Source organism: Papio anubis, chromosome 3, assembly GCF_008728515.1.
Source record: "Papio anubis isolate 15944 chromosome 3, Panubis1.0, whole genome shotgun sequence".
Classification (NCBI taxonomy): Eukaryota; Metazoa; Chordata; class Mammalia; order Primates; family Cercopithecidae; genus Papio; species Papio anubis.
In genome coordinates, this window is record NC_044978.1 from 155,006,697 (window position 1) to 155,028,306 (window position 21,610).

Here is a 21,610-nt window from a genome sequence, read left to right on the forward strand (position 1 = left end):
ATGCATCCTTTACTCTCCATCGAGAGGATACAAATTCTACTCAGTTCTATTTACTTTAGAGATATATTAAAAATATCTGAGGAGGGGGTACGGATCTCTGTTTTGAAATTTTGAACTCATGGGCTCACTTCCAACCATATTATTGTCACTTTGTGTCTGCTGAAGAAATTAATACTGTAAAGTTGTAGGACTTTTTAAAATGTAATTAATCTGTGAAATGTTCCTGTATACAAATACATTAACTAATTTCATGAAGTCTATCTGAAAACCTCATTTTTGACACCATTCCAAGACTCATTAATAGTGTACTCTCTTTAGTATATGAGCACCTGTAATGCTCAGCATTGTTTGTATGATGTTTTATCCCACATCACCTTATTGCCAGTGAATATCTACTAAATTATTCTCAGCATTGTTTGTAGGATGTTTTATCCCACATCACCTTATTGCCAGTGAATATCTACTAAATTATTCTTCTCTCTAACTTGACATATTTTATTTTTAGCATTAACTATTTAACATGCAGTTCAATTTATGTATTTTCAATTTTTGGAAGCCTATATGTGTGTGTATATATAGATATACACAAGTACATATAACAATAATATTTATCAAATATCAATAACACATTTGCATTAGAAAATCAGATAACATTATGTTCTTTTTTATTTTTGTATTTTATAATTTTTACAAAACTGAAAGATGTACTAGTATACTCAGATTGTTATAAATGGAAAAAGATTCATAAATATAAAACAACATTACCAACCACTCTCAGGTTTGCAAGATAAGGGAAATGTCCTCAAACAACAATAATAGTAGTAATATTAATAATATGATTTATGTTTTTACTAGTACTTTTCAATTCATAAAGACATTTGGAGAGGTATTATGAACATTTTATAGAAAAGGACCCTCATCCTGACCATGCTATGTGAGTACATAAAAAAATTGAACCCAGACATTCCAACTGTAAGTCGAGTGCATGTTTCATTATAATGAAAAAAACAACAGATGCTGGAGAGGATGTGGAGAAATAGAAATGCTTTCACACTGTTGATGGGAGTGTAAATTACTTTAACCACTGTGGAAGGTAGTGTGGTGTATCCTCAAGGATATGGAACTAGAAATATCATTTGACCCAGCAATCCCATTTCTGGGTATATATACGCAAAGTATTAGAAATCATTCTACTATAAAGATATATGCACACGTATATTTATTGTGGCACTGTTCACAACAGCAAAGACTTGGAATCAACCAAAATGCCCATCAATGATAGACTGGATAAAGCAAATGTGGCATATATATACCATGGGATACCATGCATCCATAAAAAAGGATGAGTTATTGTCCTTTGTAGGGACATGGATGAAGCTGGAAACCATTATTTGCAGCAAATTAACGGAAGAACAGAAAAGCATGTTCTCACTCACAAGTGGGAGTTGAACAATGAGAACACATGGACACAAGGAGGGGAACATCACACTCCAGGTCCTGTCATGGGTGGGGGGCTGGGGGAGGGATAGCATTACGAGAAATACCTAATGTAGATGACAGGTCGATGGGTACATCAAACCACCATGGCACGCATATACCTATGTAACAAACCTGTACATTCTGCACATGTACCTCAGAACTTAAAGTATAATAAAAAAACATAGAGATTCAACCTCTGTCTTGCAACACAGCTAGGATCTGGGTAAACTGGAATTGGAAAGGGTAGAGTGGTGTGTGGGTTTCTGGGCAAGAGTTGGAACCAGGAAAGAAAAAGCTATGGGAAAAATAATAATAATATTCAAAGTCCAAATGATTTTCATTTATTTTAGTAACTTTTAGCATAAAGACCCTTACACTGAGGAAATTTGTACTACCTTTTTTTTTTAACTGAATGTATATTTATTGAATAAATGTAAGAAATAACATGAAGTGAAAAATCAAGAAGAATGTTAGATCGATAGATACATCTTAAAGGAGATACTTGAAAACATAATGGCTATTTTTTCTGTATGGTTAACAGTGACAATAATTTTGTTTACTTTTATTTTTGCTGATTTGCATTTTCATATTTTCTTTTTTTTTTAATTATACTTTAAGTTCTAGAGTACATGTGCATAATGTGCAGGTTTGTTACATATGTATACTTGTGCCATGTTGGTGTGCTGCACTCATCAACTCTTCAGCACCCATCAACTCGTCATTTACATTGGTATAACTCCCAATGCAATCCCTCCCCCCTCCCCCCTCCCCGTGATAGGCCCCAGTGTGTGATGTTCCCCTTCCCGAGTCCAAGTGATCTCATTGTTCAGTTCCCACCTATGAGTGAGAACATGCGGTGTTTGGTTTTCTGTTCTTGTGATAGTTTGCTGAGAATGATGGTTTCCAGCTGCATCCATGTCCTTACAAAGGACACAAACTCATCCTTTTTTATGGCTGCATAGTATTCCATGGTGTATATGTGCCACATTTTCTTAATCCAGTCTGTCACTGATGGACATTTGGGTTGATTCCAAGTCTTTGCTATTGTGAATAGTGCCGCAATAAACATACGTGTCCATGTGTCTTTATAGCAGCATGATTTATAATCCTTTGGGTATATCCCCAGTAATGGGATGCCTGGGTCATATGGTACTTCTAGTTCTAGATCCTTGAGGAATTGCCATACTTCATTGGTCTTGATCTCCTGGCCTCGTGATCCATCGGCCTCGTGATCTGCCCGCCTCCGCCTCCCAGAGTGCTGGGATTACAAGTGTGAGTCATCACGCCTGGCCAATTTGTTTCTTTAAAACTATCTGCTATTCTTACTTGCTCTTCCAAAAAAGTCAGATATCTTTGTTGGGGAAAATTCAGTTACTGCTATGGTAACCCAGGACCAGGAAATTTTGTGATTTTTCTTTTTAAGCACACCATACATATTATTTATTCACAGCTATAACTGTAAATACCTAATACCTTCAGCTATTATCAAAAGGGTTTGCAAAGGGAATACTGGAAAACAGCATTTGTGTTTTCTGTTCCTTATTCAACATATATAGCCACCTGGTGTCAAGTGACTGAAAATAAATCTGCGTAGTCTATCAATATGAAATGAAGACACAAGTTTGAAATTAAAACACACATTATGAACATTGTAATTTTAAATTTTGCCTTTCAAGTTTGAATGTTAAATTGCTGCAACTATAAAAGTGACTTATATTTTCATTTGAGAATGGTGCCTAATAACATTTAAAAAACAATACCTAGCTCTCTGGTTAGTTTCTTCTCTAATGATCAGCCTTGCTGGCAATTACAACTTTTAGTAATAGAGAATTTTACAAATTAAAATAGTCCCAACCACTCCCTATCAATCAAATTTCTTTACACTTAGCAAGGCAGTCAATAATATATAATTTCTTATTTGACCAGAAACTACTAGAAAAAAAAAAAAGAATCTATTTTAGTGCATTAAAAAGTAGAACATTTTAATCATTTATTTCAATATTTTTACTCTTTATTTAACAAATATTTTCTTGAACAGCTACAAGGCACTAGAGATACAACAAGCAACACAGAAAAATCTACTCTGATAAAGCTTACGTTTCTGAAATAGCCACAAGGGAAAAAAAGTCAAATATATGGGAAAATCAAGTAAAAATAAGCACTATGAAGAAAAAGAAAGAATGAAAGAAAGACACAGAGAGAGAGATGCATATTGTGTGGCTAGTTAAATATAGTGGACAGGGAAGACACTATAAAGTGACATTTGAGCACATACTTGAAGAAGGAAGAGAATAAGACAAGGAGCTCTCTGGGGAAAGATTCCAGACAATAAAAGCCAAGGTACAGGGGTGGCTGACAAGCAGAGAGTAAGTAAAGGATTTGCAGAGGATAACATCAGACATATGGAGAAGGGCAATCAGGTAAGGACTAATAGAATGTTCTAGGGACTTTAGTTTTTAAGCTGTATGATATAGGGACATATCAGAGGATTCCAAATAGGTAAGTAGTGTACTATAGCAAATTTTAGAGCGAACTGCTGACTGCTGTGTTATAAATTGACCGTAGAGGGCAGATAAGGGGTAGTAGATTACTTCTGAGTCAAGTGGAAAATACCAGGCAAAATGATAAAAGCCACACTGGAATGTGACTTGACAGGTGTTGATCTTTACCATCATTACAACTAAAAATGACAAGTAGACACACTGAAATTTTTTATTATTTTTTATTTATTTTTTTTATTTTATTTATTTATTTTGTTGAGATGGAGTCTTGTTCTGTTGCCCAGGCTGGAGTTCAATGACATGATCTCGGCTCACTACAACCTCCACCTCCCGAGTTCAAGTGATTCTCCTGCCTCAGCCTCCCTAGTAGCAGGGACAACAAGCGCACACCACCACACCCAGCTAATTTTTTGTATTTTCAGTACAGACAGGGTTTCACCATGTTGGCCAGGATAGTGTCAATATCTTGACCTCATGATCCGCCCACTTTGGCCTCCCAAGGTGCTGGGATTACAAGCGTGAGCCACCGCGCCAGACCCACACTGGATCTATTTCTGTGGTAGCACCAATAAGCTTTTCTGGCAGATTAGATGTGGTGAGGGAGATAACAAGAAAATCCAAGAATGCCTTCCCAAATTCGAGCAACTGGATGAGGAAGATATTTGTTAAGAAGAGTAACATTGCAGAGGATATTAGGATTTGATTGTGGAAACACGTTAAATTTAAACGGACTGTCATATATGTAACTGGAAATATCAAGTAAGTAGTTGGATACATGAAGCTGGTGTTTAGGGACATGTTCTGGGCTGAAGATGTAAATTTGGAAGCTGCCATTGCATAAATTGAATTTCATGTAATAAAACTAGATGAAATAATAAAGGGACTGGGTGGAAATAGGCAAGCAGATCAAGAAACATGGTCTGGGGTACCCCAACATTAATCACTCAGGGGATAGAAACAAGAGTTAACAAAGAAGAGTAAGAAGGTAAATTTAGGAGAATATATTTTCCTTAAAGCCAAATGAAGAAAATGTTTCAAGGAAGAGGGAGTGATCCACTGCTAATGGTTGAGTTAAGATGAGGACTGAGAATTGATCCTTAGATTTAGGAATTAGGAGGTTGTTCATGATTTTGACCAGAGTTTTTTTACTAGAGTTTCAGGGGTGAAAATTCGATTGCCATAGATTCAATAAATAAATAAGGAGAGATTAGAGAGTGTGTATAAACATTCATGTTGGGGCATTTTCTTATGAGACAGCAGAGGAATAGGATATTAGATCGGGAGGAAAGTAATATAAAGAGGATTTATTTTGTTTGTTTATTTGCTTTTTTTTTTTTTTTTCCTGAGATGGCGTCTCGCTCTGTCGCCCAGGCTGGAGCGCGGTGGTATGATCTCGGCCCACTGCAACCTGTGCCTCCCAGGTTCAAGCGATTCTCCTGCCTCAGCCTCCCAAGTAGCTGGGATTACAGGCACGTGCCACCACGCCCGGCTAATTTTTTTTGTATTTTTAGTAGAGATGGGGTTTCACCGTGTTAGCCAGGATGGTCTCAATCTCCTGATCTCGTGATCGGCCTGTCTCGGCCTCCCAAAGTGCTGGGATTACAGGCTGTTTATTTGCTTTTACAATGGTATATTCTTTTGTCAACAGGACTGATCCAATAGACAAGAAAAAAAAAAAAGACATCAAAGAGAAGGGAAAATTGCTGGAATAATCTTCTTGGCTCACTATTAGGGATCTAGCACAAGAGAGAAGTTGGCTTTTAATAGCAGTACAGATTTTTTGGTTTTTTTAGTAATAATGGGAGGAAAAGTAGAGTACTTAAGTCCAAGTGTAGCTACACTGGTACATATTTTGATGGGAGCTTATGTAAATTCTCCTTTGATTGGTTATATTTTCTCAGTGCAACGTTATCTGAGCTTGAAAATGAGAAGTTTCGGTGGTTTTAAGAAAGGGAGGAAGGTATTAATTAATTAATAAAGTAATCAAAGAGACTAGAAGAGTGGTTAAGGAAATTTAGTAGGACTAAAGTACTACTAAAGTACTATGAAGACTGTCAGCCAACTGAAATTATTGGCTATAATTTTAGTTTGCAATTAACCTGACCTGTGTAATTTTCATATACAGGTAGTACACTCCTAATCCAAAAATTCAAAATCTGAAATGCTCCAAAATCTGAAACTTTATGAACACCAACATGATACCACAGTGGAAAATTCCACATCTTACCAATGTAATGGATCAGTCATAACTGTGTCACATGCAGAGAATTATTAAAAATATTGTATGAAATTATCTTAAGGCTATGTGTATAAGGTGTATATGAAATATAAATGAATTGAATATTTGAACTTAGGTCTGATATCTAAGATATCTCATTACATACATGCAAATACTCAAAATTTTGAAAAATATTGAAATCTGCAACAATTATTGCTCTAAACATTTTAGATGAGGGATACTCGACCTTTATTTCTGAAAGTCAAAATAAATAATTTGAACAGAAATGAATTATGGCCTGGTATTAAAACAGTTAGGTGTTAGCCAAAAATAGCAGACTCACCAGAAAGTTCTCAAAGCCAAGTTTCACACTGACCCTAGAGATCTTAGACAATCATGATTTTGGATTTTTCCATGTAAGATATCAGTGCTTATGTAACAAACTTCTGTTTGAAATTACTTTCTGTGTTCTAGATTATGTGATCCAAACATATTCAATATCATGATTCTATAATATTAAGAGTAGAGCTTTAAAAGATGTATATTAATTTATCATGTGTGATCTATATGTTATATACATTTTTATACATGTATTAAGACAATTATGTGATAATTGATTACATATAATATATAATAAAACAATAATAGAAATAAATATATAAAATATGATATATTGTATCATATATATCTATATATAAGTATATAGCAAAACAAACATAGAAATAGATATTTTAAGTATTCTACATTTTATGAATAACTTTTTCACTAAAGTATAGCATTAATCACATATTAAAGAGGAAATTGTGTGTGTGCTTCATTTTTAAAAAAGAAAAAATTTCAATAAACATGCAATCATAAAGCAATTTAGAAGCCTGACTCTAAATTGTCTCTTTCCATATTTGATTATACTGACTCTCAGAGCTGGAAAAAAAAACACTTCAGAAAATTATAGTTTTCATGAAAGAATTATAAACTAATTCTTTTTTAATTATGGTAAAATAGACATAACAAAATTTACCGTCTTAATTATTTTTGAGTGTACATTTCAGTAGCATTGAGTACATTCACATTATCGTGCAACAAATCTCTAGAACTCTTTTCATCCTGCAAAAACTGAAAGTCTGTATTTACTAAACAACTCCTTTTTCTTCCCTATACCCAGACCCTGGCAATCATCATTCTACTCTGTGCTTAGAAATTTGACTATTTGACTATTCTACATACCTCATATAAGTGGAGTTAATCAAAATTTGTCTTTTTGTGACTGGCTAATTTGATTTAAGATAATATTCTCAGGCATCATTCTTTTCATTGCTTTTGTCATTACTGCCTTTCTGCTTAAAGGCTGAATAATATTCCTTTGTATACATATACCACACTGTGTCCACTCACACATGAATGGACATTTGGGTTGCGTCTACCTTTTGGCTATTATGAATTATGCTACTGTAAATATGGGTGTACAGATATCTTCTCAAGAACCTGCTTTCAATTTTGGGAGTATATATCCAGAATTAAAAATGGTAAATTTTATTTTGAATTTTATTTTATTCTATTTTTAATTTTTGATTAACTATCATACTGCTTCACAGTGAAGCTGTAGCATTTTACATTCCTAACAACAGCACACAAGGGCTCCAATTTTTCCACATCCTCACCAACACTTGTTATTTTTATTTATTATTTTTGATAGTAGGCATACTAATGGTGTGAATTGGAATCTCATTATGGTTTTGCTTTGTATCTCCCTAGTATGTGGTGATGTTGAGCATTTTCTCATGTGTTAATTGATCATTTTGTATATCTTCTTTGAAGAAATGTCTATTCAACTCTTTCACCCATTTATCACAATATTTTTATTTTTTTAAGAGATGGAGTCTCATTCTGTCACCCAGTCTGGAGTGCAGTGGCATGATTACAGCTCACTGAAACCTTGAACCCCCGGGCTCAAGTGACCCTCCTGTCTCAGCCTCCAAAGTAGCTAGGACTATAGGCATGTGTCACCATATGTGGCTATTTACAAAAATTGTAGATCTCCTTATGTTGCGCAGGCTGGTCTCAAACACCTGGCCCCAGGTGATCCTCCCACCTTGGCCTCCCAAAGTTTTGGGATTACAGGTATGAGCCATCATGCCTTGCCATACACCCATTTTTCAATTAGGTTGTTTGCTTTATGGTTTTTGAACTGTGTGAGTTCTTTATATATTCCAGATATTATCCTCTTATCAGATATGTCATTCACAAATATTATCTCTTATTCCAAAGATTGACTTTTCATTCTTTTGATTTTTAAAATGATACTTCAATTATTTAAAGATTTTATTCAAAATTCGGGCTTACTTTTTCAATTTCCCTGATATCCATCCATTATTTCTTCTCACTAATTGAATTTTGTTGCATTTTAATATTTTTATCAAATGTATTCAAAATCTAATGACACTCTTATTTTGAAAGATTTTTAAACAGGTTGAAAATCTCCTTTTAAGTGTTGTATGTGGACAAAGAAATTTACAAGTGACAGCATTTCTGGAAGAAAATTAAATAATGATAGAAATATTTCCAAATAATTGTTTTCAAAAATATTCTCTCCATGACATTTATCAAAAAAAAAAAAAAAAAAAACCCAAAAACTTCTTTTAAAACTTTATCTTAACTTCAAAGGAATTTGTTTTATATTTTGTTGTAACTATCTGCTAAATGGTGTCTAGTAATAGCCACTTGAAGGTCTGCAAATTTCTGACACATATTTTGGAAAACAAAATCTTAACTTTATATTTGACAACTCTTAAGAACGTTACCAAGAACTCAGTGAAGTCGTATGTGCTACAAATATCAAAGTATTTCATGAATTTCAAGATCTACATTATTTAAGATTATTTTTCTTAAATAAAATGCATTTGATGAAATAGACTTTTAATGCGTTCTTCAGTGAATGATGATGCAGTGCATGCATTTTACTTGTTGTATTATATCTATAAGCTTACCACTGTGATATGGTTTTGCTGTGTCCCCATCAAAATCTCATCTTGAATCACAACTCCCACAGTTCCCACGTGTTTTAGGAGGAACCCAGTGGGAGCTGACTGAATTATGGGGCGAGTCTTTCTTGGCTGTTCTTGTGACAGTGAATGAGTCTTACGAGAGCTAACGGTTTCAGAAATGGGAGTTTTCCTACACAAGCTCTCTCTTTGCCTGCTGCTATCCATGTAAGACTTAACTTGCTCCTCCTTAACTTCCACCATGATTGTGAGGACTCTCCAGCCATGTGGAACCGTAAGTGCATTAAATCTCTCTTTCTTTTGTAAATCTCCCAGTCTCGGGTGTGTCTTTATCAGCAGTGTGAAAACGGATTAATATCCACTATTTTTCTCCTTTTGTTCACAAATACAATACCTCATCAATGACTAAAACTGTTAAACTAATATGACTTTCATTAAAGAAAAAATATTATTGAGAATATAATTTATGGTACATAGTTTGTTTGAATTTCAAAAAAAAGGTGACCTTTTTGTATTTCCTTACAGAAGTAGAATCTAGCAAATACTGTATGGTGAGACATATTAAACATCTGTACTTCCATCCAGTTATATATATTTGCCATCACAAAAAAGAAATTGATTTCACAATTATATTTGGATTATACTTCTTACACCATTAAGTAAGGAATTGAAAACTATTATTTGACTGAGTATCTAACAACTGAAATAGTTCAGTCACTACACTGGTTGGTGCTTTTCTACCAGAATAAAACACTATCAATGAGTTTAATTACCACCAAATTTTTGATAAATATAATTAAAACATCTTTTTAAGATAAACTGATAATTACAGAATTCTCTATTATTAAAATATTAATACCATTAATTCAATTTGATAGATTTGTCAATTTATATGAGTTTTTTTAAAAAGTACAATTCAGTTAGCTTAGTTAATTTTGACAGTTTTGTCCACTTCCTTGATTCAATTTTGATAAGTTTGTCCATCACAAATTTGCAAAATCTAGTGGAAAATTGTCACATTATGTTTTCCACAAATGAAATTTATTTAAATATTAATCAATGTAAATTTTTTAAGTAAATACAAAACTATTCTACTAGAATATACGATTTTTTTTTAAGACTTGGAAGTACTATTTTGGTATATAGCACTTGTTGAATATCTTTAAAATAGAAAGTAGTTGTGTTTTTTTTAAACTTTTTTTTTCTTATTCAGATTAAGAAAAAGTGATTTATGTAGGGTGAACCTGATCTATTGAAACTTCTGTTTTTTAACTACAATATTGTACATTATTTTATAAAATCAGAGTTGATTGAATATTTAAACCCAACTGAATCCAGTCACCACAAAGTCTTCATACAGTGGTAAAATATTCAAAATACCACAAAAAATCAATTCTAATCATGATAATATGTCAGTAGACTTTCATTTTAGAATATTTTTAAATTTATGAAAATGTTGCAGGTAGTACACAGGCCCATAGGCCCTGCATGCCCAATTTTCTCAAAGGTTGTTACCTTACATAACCATAGTAAAATTGTCATAACTAAGCAACTAATATTGGTATATTAACATCACCTGCATTCCAGAATTCATCCAGATTTCACTGGTTCTTCAACTGATATCTTTTTTCAATTCCAGGATTTAATTTAAGGTAACACATTATATATTCATTATGCCTCCATAATCTCCTATGTTCTGTGACAGCTCCTCAATCACTTCTTATAAAATATGTTTGAAAGCAAATGATCTAGAATTCTCCAATTTGTGGATATATATTAGTAGTTAGTTAATATCTTTATTTACCAAAGCATTTGAGTCTTGTCAAATCAGCTTATTTCTTCAAACAATGTAGAATTTCCTGCATTGTCTATAGCAAGAAGTAAAACAACAATTAAAATTTGTGCATAAATGCATAAACTTCTAACCTGATATGAGAACAGACATAATTTTCAGACTCAAAAATATGCAAAAAATAGAGTTTAAATCAGGCATGTAAATGAAAAAATCAATTTTTCTGGTGAAGAACTGATGAAAGGGGAAGAAGTGTGTCCTAAGGGAGATTATAATTTTAAGATAAGTTTTAGTAAATTCTATGCCTTCCCCTCAGGAAATAAATCTAAGAAAGTCAAAGTAAGTTTGCTTTAGGACGGACAATATTTTACAGATTTTTATTAGGAATCATTGCTTTTTTAAATAGATCTCTTTCCTGTGACTTTCTTGATTTGAAAGAAGCAAGCAATCAAAGGCAATAATTATAATTTATACAATTTGTCTTGAAGTAATATTTTAAATGGAATTAAAGAAATGTAGAGCAGGAAATAATTTTAATTATCACTAAATCTATTTTTTTTTTATTTTATGGATGAGTAAACCAAGATCCCAGAAGTCTTAGTGACTTTAAAACTAGGACCACAAAGAAACTTAGTAAATACATCAGAAAATACTCATTTTTTTGTTGTTTGTTTGTTTGTTTTTATTGACAAGGAAAGACATTTATCCTTTTACCAAATGAGTAGCCTTGCAGGTTTTTAAAACACAGAGCTAGAGTAATATAAATTGCTGAAGCTGTTAGGAATGATATGAAATATGTGTGGAGACAGAGAACTAGCTGAATATACAAAGAAAGAACACAGATCCACCGAGAACAGGTAGCAATTTATGACAGTTGGGCAATAGACACAGAATTGAGACTTAGCTTAAGTGAACCAAACAACAAGATATGTGTACTCAGCGTACCTTCTTTTCTTCAGAACTGAATTGTTGCAAAATGCAACTCTTGCAGTGATAAAAACTGTTTTTGTTTGGACTGTTTGAGAGAAATGATTTACAGATTCTCATATGAGAAGTTTGTTACTGTTGAGCTTATATTCTTGTTATTTAATTCAATTTTGGTTGGGTTAATAGGTTGGTGATCATGGAATCCCTTGGGAAAGTCAAAGATGAAAAGATAGAATACATATTACCCAAAGGACACTGTGGAGTCATGCACAGTCTTAAAATCAGAAACAGAAGATCTTTCTGAGGCCAGCTCTACCACTCTTGCAACCAAATGCCTGGATTGGCAAGATGGAAATAAAACAACAGGCTTGTAATTATTCTGAGATCTTGTTTAACAAAGAGTAAAACTGGGAAAGAAAATATGAGAGGAAAAAAAAAAAGAGAAAGACAGCCAGATACTCTAATTAACTCAAGAGCAAGGGAAGGAAGAGAAAATGAACAAATTCTAATTTTGGCCTATGTATAAATAGGTGGCATCTCAATTCATTTCATAGGGGACATTAAACTCTATACATTCTCTATCCAATTATAAGGACATTTCAGACCAAGGACAAACCTCCCAAGAGGACACCAAAAAATACTTGCTCATGAAAATCAGCAGTTGTTAGTGGGGTGGTGGAGGTGGCAGTGGGTGGAAGAAAAACATGGTATGTTGCAGAAATAACTCAACACTATTTCTTATCCTGAAGACAAATTAATATTTGGTTTTTGCAAGAATAACTCTATGAAATTGGAACATTTTTGTCCTGTTTGCTTCACAATTTCTCCTTAAGCGTGAGGAATCTACATACATTATTTGGAATTTTTCTGCACCAGAGGTTTGTCTATTCTCATATATTATTTATTTAATAATTTGTGTTAGTATAGATAATTGTTTTTATTAAGTTGGATTATAATCCAATACTATTTTATTTATTTTCTTTCACAAAGTATTCCAATTTAACCATTGGGAACACTTTCATTTGGCTCCTGGATCCTTTTGTCATGCTGGATCATTGTGGAAGTAGAGCACTTGTGTGTGGACATCTTCATTTTCTGTCACTAGAAGATGTCCAGGCCTCTGGTAATTTTGTTGGAGAATGGTATTAGAAATCAAGATCCTGGGGGCGATGTATGTCAGTTGCTAGTGAAGTCTCATTGTCTCTAGGTGCTTGCAACTGACATACACATATCCATAAGTAATTCCATATGAAAATTATATCTAGATTAAGCTAAACATGAGTTCATACTGATGACAGCTCTAATCTGTTACCACAGGTATAATTCTAGCCTCTTCCTCCTGCTTATCTGTAAACTCCCATTAAACCAGTGAAAAACCTGGCTTCAACTAGCCACTATTCATTTACTTAATTGTTTAACTGCAACATGCATGTACATCGATAACAGAAATGTCAGCCTGAATCCACATGGAGAACAATTTTTTCAACTAAACTATAGTGATACTGTATACACTCCATTTATTTCCAAAGTTACTTAGATTAGCACCTTTTCCCCCAACCCTTCAGTGAGCTGCTTCATGCATTTAATACAGTGAGATTCTTGTGTCAAATCCTTCATTCCCAACTGGGATCTGAATTCCTAAATATACTTTTAAATTTACATACACTAAGGTTTACTTTAGTGCTGTAATGATCTAAGGGTTGTGAAAAAAAATTACTATTGTATATACACCGTTATGGTATGATGCATAACAGTTTCAACATCATAATAACAATCCTGTGCTCCCTATATTCAATCTATTCTGCCTTCTGCCTTAAACGCCTGTCACCTCCAACAGGAGGTACCTCCTGTGTACCATCTGCACAGTTTGCCTTTTTCAGAATGTCATGTATTTGGAGTTATAAAGCATAGCTTTTTCAGACCGGCTTCTTTCACTTAGATATACACATTTGAGATTCATTTATATCTTTTTGCATCTGGATTCTGCACATACACTGTTTATATGCCATTAAATATACCCTGATTACTACAGCATTGTATGGATGTACCACAGTTTGTTTATCCATTCACCTATTGAAGGACATCTTGGTTGCTTCAGCTTTAGGAGATTGTAAATAACACTGTTATAAAATGCATGTGTAAGTTTTTGCATGGAAAGAAGTTTTCAAATCATGTGCATAAATGCATTATGCGGTTGTAAGACATTTAAGTCTTACAAAGTGCCCGTACCATTTTGTGTTTTTACCAGCAATAAATAAGCATTGTGTTATTTCTCATACTCACCAGTAGTAGATATTGTCAGTTTTAAGATTTTTGCCATTTTATAGGTATGTAGTATTATCTCATTGTCATTTCAATTTACAATTTCCTAATAACAAATGACATTGTGTATTTGTTGTATGCTTATATGACACCTGTGTATCTTTTTTGGTGAGATGTCTGATCAGATTTTTTGCTCATTTAATTGGCTCTTCTGATTTTGTGTTGTGAAGTTTTAAAAGTTATTTGCATCTTTTAGATACATAATTTTACATATTTGTGTTTTCCAAATAATTTCTGATCCAAGTTTTTCACAGAGTAGAAAATTTTAATTTTAATATAGTCCAACTTACCAATTATAAAAGATCTCAGCCCTGACTCTTTCTATTCATCTATCTTTCCAGATGGAGGGCGCTAGCTCTCCCTACAAAGTCATGTTTTCAATGGATCTAAGAAAAGTTGTTAATTTTCATTTCATTTATACTGTTATATTCACAAGGACAGGATTGATGACTTCTAAGCCTCCCCATATTGGAGCTGAAATTGGAAGTAAATTTTATGGATTTGTATTTAAAATTGAAAACATTAAAATAAATATTTTCTGCTATAAGGTGTGGACAAATTAAGAACTGCGGTGAAATATTTTGGACTACAAGATTCTAATAATATATTCTTAGAAAAACATTACTTGATATGGCCTGAGTTTTAAAAATCATGGTATAAAACTATCTTGGTGAGAACCCCATGGAAGGTATCTTCATAGGCATTCTGGTCTGCTTTCCATGTAGCACTTAAGATTATGCTTTTTTTCATATTGAAATTTTATAATGGATTGTTTACTGAACATAGCACGTATCTGCCCATGGAATAATGCCAACAGTGCTTATACACTTCTTATCCACAATGTTGTTTACATATGCTGATGTAAAAGAAGATTAATATTTGTGCTCATAGCTTTTAGATCTTCACAGAAAGACAATACTGAAGTGGCACTACAAAATTATATTTTTCCCAATCTCTAAGACATTTTATAACTGAATTGCACCTGAAAAACAAAAAAGTTTATGTAATTATTTACTCCATATTTATTGAGTGACTTCTGTATGTCAAGACTAGTAAAAATGTAAACAAAGGATTTATAAAATTTAATATTAGAGAGAATATATCTATGTCACCAAATTCTTCTAAACAAATACACCTCTAGTGGTCAACAGTAGAGTGAAATAACTAATTACCATCAAGGGGATGTTATGAGTAATGCTTAATAGAAAAATTGTTCTGAAAATAATTTAATATTATCATATATGTAGAGAGAGAGAGTTCAGATAATCGTCTATTTTTTGGACAAACTGGGACACTCTGGATGGTGAAAAGTTTTGTCTTTTAATAATCATGCTGATACAACAGGCAGAAACAGAGAACGTCCTAGTAAATGAGGATGTTTCGTCATTCTACATGTAGTAACACCATTTTTCCTTTCTTAATCTGTAATTGGTCATTGTATTAGGATAATGAGAGAAATAGCACCAATAGGAGATATATTCTCATTTAAACAGTTTTGGGTACATATTAAAAACTGAGTAAATGCGTGTTCAATAAACAAACAGAGAATAATTACACCTGTAATCCCAACACTTTGGGAGGCCGAAGCAGGCGGATCACCTGAGCTCAGGAATTCAAGACCATCCTGGGCAACATGGTGAAACCCCGTCTCTACTAAAATACAAAAAATTAGCTGGGTGTTGTGGAGCGTGACTGTAGTCCCAGCTACTTGGGAGGCTGAGGCACAAGAATCACTTGAGCCTGGGAGGCAGAGGTGGCAGTGAGCCAGGATCACACCACTGCACTCCAGCTTGGGCTACAGAGTGAGATTTTGTCTCAAAAAAAAAAGAAAAAAAGAAAAGAAAAGAAAAATCAGTCATAAAAGGTGTTATTTGTGAACAGGGATTAGATATTAATAAATAAAATGTATTGCTACTCTAAATATTTCAACTAGGTAAATAATTTTAACCACCTCACTAAGGAATCAGGCTGAGTTTCATATCATTTCCTTTCTTAAATTCTTTTTTTACCCTTAGTAAATAAGCTAATGTGGAGAAGAAATGATGTGAAGTAGGGAATTACATGGAAAATGGTCTGGATAGTTAACAGCTAGAATAACACTCCCAGTAGAGATGACGGTATCACTTGCCTTTCATGTTAAAACTTAAATAAACCATAGTCAATAAGCTAGCATATTGCATGGAATACAAGTGTCATCAACCATAACCTACAAGGTTTTATGCAAGAGTAGGAAAGAAAAAATACTGACTGGTATACAATAATGTTTGTATATGATTTTAAATTTTATTTTATTGAAATAGTTTTTAGTTGTTAAAATTACTGTGATACTTTCTAAGATTGTGTATCATTTTTATGTATGCACAAAGAAGAAAATACAAGCAAAATAATTTGGTTAATTTATTCCTAGGTTGTATTTGTATCCAACACTAATTTTTCTGAATGCATTTTTTTTTTTTTTTTTTTTTTTGAGACAGAATCTCACTTTGTCACCCAGGCTGGAGTATAGTGGCATGATCTCGGCTCACTGCAACCTCTGCCTCCCGGGTTCAAGTGATTCTCCTGCCTCAGCCTCGTAAGTGCTGGTATTACAGGTGCATGCCATCATGCCCAGCTAATTTTTGTATTTTTAGTAGAGACAGGGTTTCACCATGTTGGTCAGGCTGGTCTCAAACTCCTGACCTTGTGACTCGCCTGCCTTGGTCTTCCAAAGTGCTGGGATTATAGGCATGAGCCACCATGCATGGCCTGTGAATTTATTTTTGATGGAAAATTATCGCTAAATTATAACATATAACATTGGTTACTGTGCCATCAAGAGTGTTAGTGATACAGTATTTCTTAAGAGTGCTCTTCTCTTGTCTCCAATATTTTCTTCCAAGCCACCAATAGCTATTCTGTACTTTTTTTCTCTCTTTTTTCTTTCTTTCTTTCTTTCTTTTTTTTTTTTTTTTTTTTTTTTTTGAGATGGAGTCACTCTGTCGCCCAGATTGGAGTGTAGTGGCGTGAGCTTGACTCACTGCAACCTCCACCTCCCATGTTCCATCATTTCTCCTGCCTCAGCCTCCCGAGTAGCTGGGACTACAGACATGTATCACCATGCCCAGTTAATTTTTGTATTTTTTAGTAGAGACAGGGTTTCACCATGTTGGACAGGCTAGTCTTGAACTCCTGACCTCGTGACTCACCCACCTCAGCCTCCCAAAGTCCTGGGATTACAGGAGTGAACTACCGAGCCTGGCCTTCTGTATATTTTTAATGCTGGTATATTTATGATCTATTGAAGATATCAGTTGAAGCTTCTCATATCAAGGTTCTCATTCCTTTCTCAAATACACTTAAATAGTTTGTTGACTGATATAATGAGGCTCCAATTTTCCAATTATGTCACCAACTACAACAACCAAGTTATTACACATGTAGGAAATGGCAAAAAAATTCTAAGACAGCTACGGTAGTGATTTTTCATTTACATTAAAACATGTCTCAATTTCAGAGATATTTAAATATTAAATGTTTATGTTGGCGAATGTGTCTATATACATTAATATATGAGTTATATTTACATATACATATACACATGCATACTTTTTTCATTTTCGCTTAATGCAATGATATATACAATAAACAAAGTAAAACACTATAAATCTCTGCAGTTACGTTTGTCTTCAATACCAGAAAAGCTGTAATTCACTGTGTAGGTAAGAATGATTGGTTTCAAAAGTAGGATATCTATTGATTAATTTCAAATTCATGTGCTTACCTAAAAAGCAATATTTAGAGGGGAAAAGCACCCTTAAAATATCCCTAAAATATATTTAAAAGCATGTTACATTTTAGATTATCCAGAGGAAAGCTCAGGTATTGTGTTACTTGTTTAGTTATGTACCATAATAAAACTGATTTTAATGCAATCTTATTGCAAAGAGAAAAAATATCCCATTTTGCAGCACTGGCTTCCTATTTCCTATCTACTTGGCCACATGAAACTTGGGTGCCTGTAAAGGCAGGATAATAACTAATCCTCTTTGGTGTTTAGCTTCACTTAATCCTTTCTGGTACTTATCCTATTAACATTTCTTTCCCCTCTTGTATTTAAATGCCAGTGCAGAGCACTCAAATTACTTGCATTTATTTCTGTGCTTCTGAATTTCCCAGTTAGAGAAAGTTCCTTCAGAAATGTTAGACTAAATATATGCATTTATCTGAGTCTATGTTCATTTTCAAGTGCTTATTCTAGTTTAATGACTTTTAGTTTGGATATTTTTAAGCTACTAGTTTATGTTTACCATTATTTTCTAACTAAAATTCATCAGCAATGTAATGTAAGCTCTTTAACCGGAGTTTCAAAATTTTTTTATAAAACTTTTGCATACTTCTCAATTATAGTTAAAATCTCATTTGAGGTACATGAATACATATTACTGGGCATTTATAATATCAAAAGATGCAAAACAATAAATCTTATCTTTTGAAGAACTGTGGTAGTCAGACAAGGCTAAATATGCTGCACTAACTAGCAAGAACAAAATCACATTGGTTTGGAAAACTATAAGCTATTTCTTACTCGATATTCATCTCCGTTATAGGTTGCCAGAAGAGTCTGTTTCAGATGGAATTGTACATCCAGATCACCAAGGCAAAAGAAATAGAATGTGGCAAATCATGCTTAGATTTTTGAACTTTGGTCTTTAAGCATCATATTTTAATCCCTTCTCCTCTCCTCTGGCAAAGCAAGTCATGCCACAGCAAATAATTGCAACATGGTTGAGGAAGTAGAGTTATATTATGTGCCAGAAAGGGAAAAAGGAATATTTGTAATTAGCCAAAATGACTACTACATTCACATTAATGAAGCTTCCTTTAAAGGAACATAGTAACAATAATATAAAATCAAAATGTTGACGTACCAATATGTTTATCTTTCTTTTGCAAAATGGAAATATAATGCATATACAATGTTGTTAGTTTGTATACAATGAAGAAATGATTACATATATGTGCATTTTTATGTCATTTAATTTGGTACTTCAACAAACATATATAAACATGTATAAATATCTTTGTTTTCTTTCAGTGTTGTGACTTAGGAAGCTTAGATCAGAAAATTTAAGTAAACTTTTGTAAGTTACACAACTACTAAGTCAGCATGTTAAAACCTAGTCCCACTGATTTGTGCTTTTCCCACTACAAAATGCTACCTCTTCCAAAAATACCATTTAATTAGTAAGGAGACACTCGTTTTTGTAGGTACAGACTTTAAAATTATGCTCAGTTTTCTTCTTCTTACCTGCCTTCAAGTGAGATTCAAATATAAAGTATCAAAAATTAGTCACTTTCAGTATGGAGTAAAAAGTCTGGCAAATCCTCTTCCTATAGCACAGCTATAAAACGGCACAATTATCAACAACAATTTAAGGGCTCTGGAAATGTACAAAAAGTATATAACTTATGTCATGTACATACATACATTTATGCATTGCATAATAGGATTATGCTGTGGAAATGCATCATTAGGTGATTTTATCATTGTACAAACATCATAGTGTACCTACATGAACCAAGATGGTACAACCTAGTACATAGCTAGGCTGTATGGTATAGCCTATTGTTCCTAGGCTACAAACATGTACAGCATATGACTGTACTGAATACTGTAGGAAACTATAACACAATGGTAAGTTTTGTGTATTTAAAGATATGTAAACACAGGAAAGCTACAGTAAAATTATAGTAGTATAATCTCAGGAAACCACCATCATAAGTGTGGTTCATTGCTGACTGAAATGTCATTATGCAGCACATGATTATACCTTTCTATATACATGTGCAATCAATGAAGGAATTTATATTTTCTTTTCCTGCTGCTTTGGTCTAGCTATTCCTTCCAAATGTATATGTTGATATTCTAATCCCAAGGTGATGGCATTAGGAGACAGGGTTTTGGGGAAGTGATGAGAACATGAGGATATAGTCTTCATGAAGTACGTTACTGCCTTTATAACAAAAGGCCTTGAAAAACACCCCTGGCATCTTCCACCATGTGAAGACACAGCAAACAAACACTGTCTGTGAGGAAGATGGCCCTCACCAGATACTGAATCTACCATCATCTTGATATTGGACTTTCCAGCTTCTAGAAATGTAAGAAGTAAGTTTATTTGTTGTTTGCAAGCTACTCAGTTTATGGTATTTTGCTATAGCAGCCTAAATGGCTAAGATACTAGCATTGAGAATTTACTGACATTCTATTTGTTGATTTAAGGTGTACAACTGTTGCAATTTATCAATTATTTTAAACATGCATGAATTTTGCTTTGCTCTGTGGCTTTATTTTCCAAGTCCATACCAAGAGTGAATAATATGATTTTATCTGAAGAGTTTAGGGTAACCCAAAAGCTTTTGGTGATAAATTCACTGGATAATCTTTCATAGCAGTCTTTCACTTTATTTCACTACAGGGTTAAAAATTGGTGTCTTCATTATACATGTATTACTCAAATTTTTTCCAAGATGTTTAATATCATAAATTCCAAAACAAGAAACAATCTTTAACCACTGCTCTTATTCTCATTTAGTCTTTACTCTAGTTCTGTTCTTAACATCTACTTTTTTGTTTTCCAACAGCATTCAAAGAATTTTTCATATAAGGTCACTTCTAGGTACCAAATGGCACAGTTGGTTTGCAATGTGACACTTGTGTAGTTTATATTTTTCATTTTGTTAAGTCTTAATCAAAAGAAGTTTACACATACATACTGTGATAAGGATTAAATTCAAGAAAAAGAAATATTTTTTAATGGCCAAACTCCCTTTTCAGGCCAAAGAGTTACTTGGCAGAATTTTTTCACATATCAATAACATGGTAGAATTCAATGCATATGCATTTGTTTCTTGTACTTATGAAAAAATCTATCACTCATAAGTAATGTCACAGATATTTTATACTCGAGTACCTCTTAAATTCATAGGAATATGAACAAATTATATTGGTAGAATATAAAGTATGAAGGACACTTTGGCATAACCTTATGTTTTGAATAAAAACATTCTAACTAGTATTCAAGGTTTTAAGGCAATGTGTAATTGAAATCTTAAGTATAACCATGTGCTTTATCCCAAGGGAAAATATTAATATTGGATACTTGGCAGATGGAAAATCTGGCTGAATGTCAAGTTTATACTAGTCTGAAGAGAAAAATAAAGTGAGGGAAAAAAGTGTATATGGTTTTGATAATGTAGTCTACTTCTGTAAAATGATAAGTGGACCAAATAATTTTGAAGGATATCTACATCAAAAAAAAAAAAAAAATGCTCACCTTTTTGATAGTATGTTCCAGATTTAATTCCTACATAAACAATTTACTCTAATCTT

General features: G+C 33.3%; 1 long non-coding RNA gene across 1 annotated transcript; it reads left to right on the forward strand.

The window, feature by feature from the left end:
- The first annotated feature begins 10,335 nt into the window (after positions 1 to 10,335).
- Positions 10,336 to 14,785, forward strand: LOC116274207. Its single transcript, XR_004182820.1, has 2 exons — positions 10,336 to 10,849; positions 12,666 to 14,785. It is a non-coding gene; the product is annotated as an uncharacterized LOC116274207 (long non-coding RNA).
- The last annotated feature ends 6,825 nt before the right edge of the window (positions 14,786 to 21,610 follow it).